Below are 6,493 nucleotides of genomic sequence, written 5' to 3'. Positions count from 1 at the left end.
TTCTGACTTAAAGGGCCCCTGCTGTATTCGGGTAACGAGAGTAAAATATTGCATTTCACCAAAATCCTATTACACTGTCATGAATATCCCATCACACTGTCAAGAACCAGGCGGTGGTTCTCTATGGTATCTTCTTTATTGATGGACAAACATCCTGCTTAAAGGTTCAGTCTGAACAAGGTCTCAGGAGGGCCAGATCCTTCCCTACAGTACACTGAAGCCCAGCGGCTCCTCCTTAAGCAGCACCCACCCTCTGCCACTGCGATCCCTCTCTATACTGCACTGAGTGGGCAACTGAAGATGCTCATCATCTTTTAAGAGGTGTCTACCGACCTGGAGGACTGGGCTCTGAGCTCTGAAACCTCAGAAGAGGGATGTGACATGTGTGGCTTCTTTCCTGCAGAGGCACTGTCCACATTAAGGAAGCAGGGTGGCAACATTTTCTCTTAAGTGCCAGCTCTTTGGGTACTTTTGGGCCACCACGTCATTTTGCTCCATGTCCTCAATCTGGTGACTCAGTAACTCTGATTTAACATTTAGTGTAAGACCCCAAGACATACAAAGAGATGCCAATCCTAAGAGGTATGCATCTTTCCTCCCCATCCTTTCTTGATTTCTTACAAACACAAAATCAAGGCTCATACATTTCAGCTTGCCCAGAATGTGAAAAGTGAAAAACAGAAGTAAAATCTGAACCAAAACTTCTGAAAAGTTGTAGAGAATAAAAACTCTTGAGCCCGAATCCAGGAATAAATTTTACAGCTGGCACCTGTTTGTCTTCATTACAACTGGAATGCAAAGCTCTGATTACACCATAAGCTTTAAGACACTTGAAAGCTAGCTGTGGATCAAACTTTTTCAGATGAAGCCATTTTCTCCCCATTCAAATTAGTCCCTACTTTCTCCAGATGGTCTCTCTCCTGTCACTTTTCTAAGTTAATATAAGTGTGTAAAGGAATCCTTCTGAGTTGTCTTCTCACCTTTCATTTTAAGGCTACTGTGATTTCCTGCACTCTTCTCACAAGGAACTGGGAAGGTAGGGCCCTGCAACAGGGCCTCCTTTGTTAAAAACACAAACTAACACCCAAGAAATTCCATTTGAACGTAGGAAAACAGTTTTTAACTATGAGGGCAGCCAAGCACTGGAACAGGATGCCCAGACACATTGTGAAGTCTCCATCTGTGGAGGTACTCGAAACCCAATTGAACATAGTCCTGAGCAATCTGCTCCAGCAGGCCCTGCTTGAGCAATGGGGTCATATTAGATGGTCTCAAGAGATCCCTTCCAAACCCAATTGTTTCGTAATTCATTCATCACCTCAGGGCTCTGTTTTACTAAAACTGGGGATTATGAGGCAGTTTTCACAAGAAGTTCTGGAATACAGAAAATCTTTACAATGAAAGGATCCGCCCTGCAAAATTCATTAAAAAGGAAGAGAAAACAAGAAAACACCCACTAAACAAATACACTGAAAATACGATAGGCACAAGTATGCTAATGCAAGGAATTGCTAGAGCTACATGGCACAGCCTTCATCTTATTCCCTAAATAACAAGATATATTACGCCACTCACTTTTCTTCATAACTTATGCAGCACACAGAATGAGAGGCAAGGCTCCTTGACTCCATGACCTATCTGTACCATATCAAATCTTAATATTTTCCTACTGCAGACTGATCTTCCTTCTTCCTTCCTCCTTTCCTTCTCCTGCCTTTTTTTCCTTCTTTTACCTCCTTTCTTTTCTCTTTCTCACTTCCATTTTCTTTCTTTAAAAACCAAACCAAAAAGACTAACAACAAACCCACAATTGAAATGCTGATAAAAAGAATAATTTGACTTCTTTGGGGCCTACAGTTGAGATTTCCAAGGCTTCCTGAAACAAAAAGCCCTCTTTGACTCTATGGGCCAGAGTAGAAGGAGCTGCTTTCCTGCTTCCTACCCACATATAAACCTGGTCTTTGGGGGAGTGATGCTCCAACCTTCTTTGCCATTTACTGATGTTTTCGTGTGTGCTGTGAGTATTAGCACATCTGTGGGGAGAGGTGATTGTGCTAAGACCACACCTGAAGCAGACCAACTACTTTTCTTCTTGGAAAGGTGTTACACCACACAGTAACAGCCTGAATAGCCTGAAACATGGAGAAGTGGCTGTGACTCACCAATATCCCTCTGATATTCAAATAATAATAATGGACTATTATCCTAGAAGCAGTGCCAACTGCCCCCATGCAGACACTTTCCGCTCACTTGCTTCTCAACAAACATGGGTTTCCATGTTTCCATGACAAATAAGCACAGATGTGGTTTCTGTTCCTGACATCCTGACACACAGAGCATCCTGGGCCACACTCCCAAACCTCCTGAAGGGCTTCCACAAATCTTTCAGGAGTGGTAAGGAAAGGAAAGAACAACCCATGGCTGTCATTTGTGGCAGGTAACCAGCAACCTGAGAGTTGCTCCATACAGAACAGGGGGACTGATGGATGCTGCCACTCTATCTGCTAAGCTGTTAATTTGTTCTGCTCACTGCCATCACATGGGATACCCCCCTGCTCCACGGCCAGACCCACCACGCTCAGTGGGGTCGATGCACTAAACTACAACCACCAAGTTCATATGAAGGGGGCTTCATCTACAATTGGCTGGAGCTGGGAGGGAAGAGAGGAGGAACACAGCAAGCAGCGTGCTGGTAACAGATAACCTGGGCTTGCTGGCCCCGCTGTTGCTGCCTGCCCTTAGCAGAGGAGATGAGCATGTTATCTTCCAGCTGCACACACCCAGCAGCCGCTTACAGTGATCCAAAGGGAGATTTAGGTGCACGCATGTGGATGTAAAATACTCCCCGTCTTTTCAGAATGTTAAATCCAATGAATTTATCTGCTCTCAAGAAGACAAATAAAAGGGGAGGAATTAAGTGTGCTGCTACACATTTCCCTCTTGAAGATGTCCTGCTTGTGGTCAGGGGGCTGCACAGGGCTGTTCTCAGATGGCTTTTTTTCAGTGCAGATAACAAAATGCATCTTCCAAGGCTTTATTTTTCACAAAGAAAGAAAAGAGAGATGGGATTCTTCTTGGATGTAAGACCCCTTTGACCCTATCCTGGGTGCAAATATGCCTGTGTCTCTCTCAGTTTTCCTTTTTCTTCACTCAGTACAATATTGGCTTCTCAGAGCATCAAGCACCACCACAAAACCCATAGACTCCTGTCTCCTCCAGCACAGACATGCTGGCCTCCAGAGCCCAGAACAGTTCACAGCTCTACTGACCCACACCGCATGGATCCAACATAGAGCACTATAACATCTTTATTTCTTCCCCTTTCTCCCTCATACATTCAACCCGCTATAAACACCCAGCCTCAAAAGGCACAAAAGCATAGGATATTTTGCTTGAATGCAGAGCCCTCTCTCCACACTCCTCCCTTCTCTGAAGCATCACCTAAAAAGGCAGGAAACATCCCAGCTCCTCACCTCTTGCTTCCTGCTTCCATTACATCATGGACTGCAAGGATATGGCTTCTAATAACCTATATAACATCTGCTGTAAACTAAAAAAGCAGCAAGAAGCATCACGCATTGCTGGCTTTTAGACAGAACTTATCTTCAAATAAAACAGACAATGTTCCTGTGTGCTCATTTAGGGGCTTTTGTTTCATGGCTGATTATTTAATTTCAAGTGCCCTGAGTGTCTTCAGCATTCACCACAAATGAATGAAGATGCAGCTCCTGTGTGTCAGGAATATACAAGCTCAATTCAACTGGATACAATGGCTGAAGGTCATGAACAAGCAGGAGGATAAGCAGAAGCACGAGTGGGTGGTTAAAGACACATCATTATTACTCAGCAAGGCCTGGACATAAAACAATGGCGTCTGTCCAGTTTGTTTTGGAGGGGCTTTGTTAGCTCTTTCTCTTCCCATAGGCAAAAGAGGAAGGAAGAGTTTACCCGGTTGATCTGACTGAGGCTTGGCAAGTTGTTCCTTAAACAAGCTTGCGGATGGTGCAGCAGGAGGCAAAAGTTAAGGAGAACATCCTGGCTGTCACACAGTACCCTGAGGCATCCAAGGTCTGAGCTCAATTGCCTTTGTCTCTCCCTACCATCCAGGGACAGAGAAAGGACAAGCCAGAGCACAGACAGGCTAACCCCATTATTCACTGCAAAATCGGGTGCTGCAGAGAGGTAAAGACTGAGTGAAGGTAGCAGGATTTGCAAACAGAGGGGAAGGGGCTGGAGTTGAAGCTACACAATCTGCTTTGGTGTAGCTGTCATAATTCATACATGACAATAGAAACGCTTCCATCCTTTCCATGGGTGCAGGAGGGGGGAGTCTTCCACCAGTCCTGAGGCTCAGTCTGGATTTCCTTTATCCTTTGATCTGGCACAAGGCTCCAGCTGAGTCAGGCCTGCCCAGCTCCTTTGTTATGGAGTGGCACAGCCCATGCTCTTTGAATAACCCATGCTCTGCGACCACAGGTGAGTGTTAAGCAAACAGGTTTCCTCCTTAGCTGCATTTACTTTCTCTGAATCTCTGTGGGTGTTTTGCTGTGAACAGCTTTCAGTAGTACATTTTGGTCCTTATCAGATAAAAAAGGAAAAGAGGAAAAAAACAATTTCCAAAACATTTTTGTCTAAATTTGCCTGCCAGTCACAATTTTCAACTCAAAAAGCTCTGTGCACAGCACTAGAAAAGCTATAAGCTGCAGAGCTGCATTATTCAGCTTCCTCCATCTCTAGATGTATTATTTAACTTCTTGGCAATAACGTCAGGCACATAATCCAATAGAAATGCAGAGAAACAAAGGAACCCAAAATTTCAGAACAGCTCAAATCGGTTTTCAGTGCTTACTTTATAGAAACTGGGAAAAAGGGAAAAAACAAAAGGGAAAAGAAAAGGAGGCATAACGTTATCAATGTAGAGGTGATAGCAAGCACACACTTATGAAGGCAAATCTAGAACCCACTCCCTTTGGCTTTTAGTGGGAAATCTTTAGCTGTTGGAGCCAAAGGAGAACTCCTCTGGCTGCTGCATGTCCCCTCCACAATCCAACAACACTCACTCACTCATCTCCTTGCCATATTAAGAGTCACATTTCTCAAGGATAAGTTTATCGAGTGACCAATCTCTTTTACATGCCCCACTACTCAGCTTCCCCAGGGCAGGATACATCCCTTTTGAACAGGTGTCCATGGGGCTGACTTACGCAGAATGCATCTACCCATGGGTGAGAGATCATGAACATAAACCATCCATGCCCAAAACACTCCCTGGTCGTGATTGCCACATGAATCCCACTTATGCTTAGCCTCAGTGCTCCCTGGTATTTGTTTGTTCTTGTTGCAAGATCATCAGAGTAGGAACCTTCTTCTATTTTATAGCAGTCAAATGCCCAGGAGGAATAACAAGAAGGAGGAGGATCAATGTTTATAGTTTACAAGGTGCCTTGAAATTCTGAGATTAAAGGTCTTTTGTGTTATTATTCTGAAGTACGCTCTTAAATAAATACCTGCTGTTCTCAGACACCAGAATACATCCCTTTTCCTCCATTATTATTATTACGCTAAAAATGTTAAATGGCCCTTCATTTTCTTCAAGGATCAAAAGAGCTTATGACAAATACCAATTTGTTCCTGATGCTGAGGAGCAAGCTGAAGCACAGAGAAACCAAGTACACATTAGTTCGTGCCTGAGACACAAAAATAGATGCCCCTGATCCCATCTGCACTGCCTTCACTCCAAGATGTGCTTTATCACTGCACAAGGAGCACCCATTAAAGGTGGGGTGGCAAAGACTTTGCAAGTGCAAAGAACAAGAGTGATAGGAGAAGGGGTGAGAGGATTTGCTGCAAGGGTGAAGCACTGCAGAGCAGATGATGCCACCAAGCAAAGATTTCTCTGACAGGGAGCATGTCTGCATTCTCCTCGTCACAGTGAAAGCGAGGGGGGTACACCTCCCCAGCTGATGCTCAGTAGATCAGAGGTTATATATTTATAACACTTTTTCTATTCTCAGACCTTTAAGATGATAAAATATGCTCTGTACTGCAGATCATTACAGTTAGGTATCTCAGGTTGCAGAAGGAGGGATTTGGGCATAAAAAAAAACACCGTCTCCACACACTGAGCAATTCCAAAGCAACCTGGCTACTCAACAATAAAAGCTCTTAAAAATGCAGCACAGTTGTTTGATATAGGAAGGTTCAAAGAGACGGCAGCAGACCAAATATAACTTAAATACAACAGCCTCCAGCCACCAGCTCTTTGGGGAAACTTCTAACGACTAATGGGGCTATGGAGCAGTGATTGGCAAAGCCCCTGTCCCAGCACAACAGTGAGTCTCCCAGTTTGCCAGCTCAGGGCTTCTTACACATTTGGTCCCCAAACTACACATTAGCAAGGCATAGAAATCACTACAAAGAAATCATATTATAAACCCCAAAATGTCAGGGACCCTGCATGGGTTTAGTTTTGGATGCCAAAATGCAACCTGGA

Source organism: Neopsephotus bourkii, unplaced genomic scaffold, assembly GCF_033783945.1.
Source record: "Neopsephotus bourkii isolate Nb327-2 ecotype Australia unplaced genomic scaffold, CSIRO-AGI_Nbou_v1 NB_1287, whole genome shotgun sequence".
In the NCBI taxonomy this organism is placed as follows: domain Eukaryota; kingdom Metazoa; phylum Chordata; class Aves; order Psittaciformes; family Psittacidae; genus Neopsephotus; species Neopsephotus bourkii.
This window is presented reverse-complemented; position numbering follows the sequence as displayed.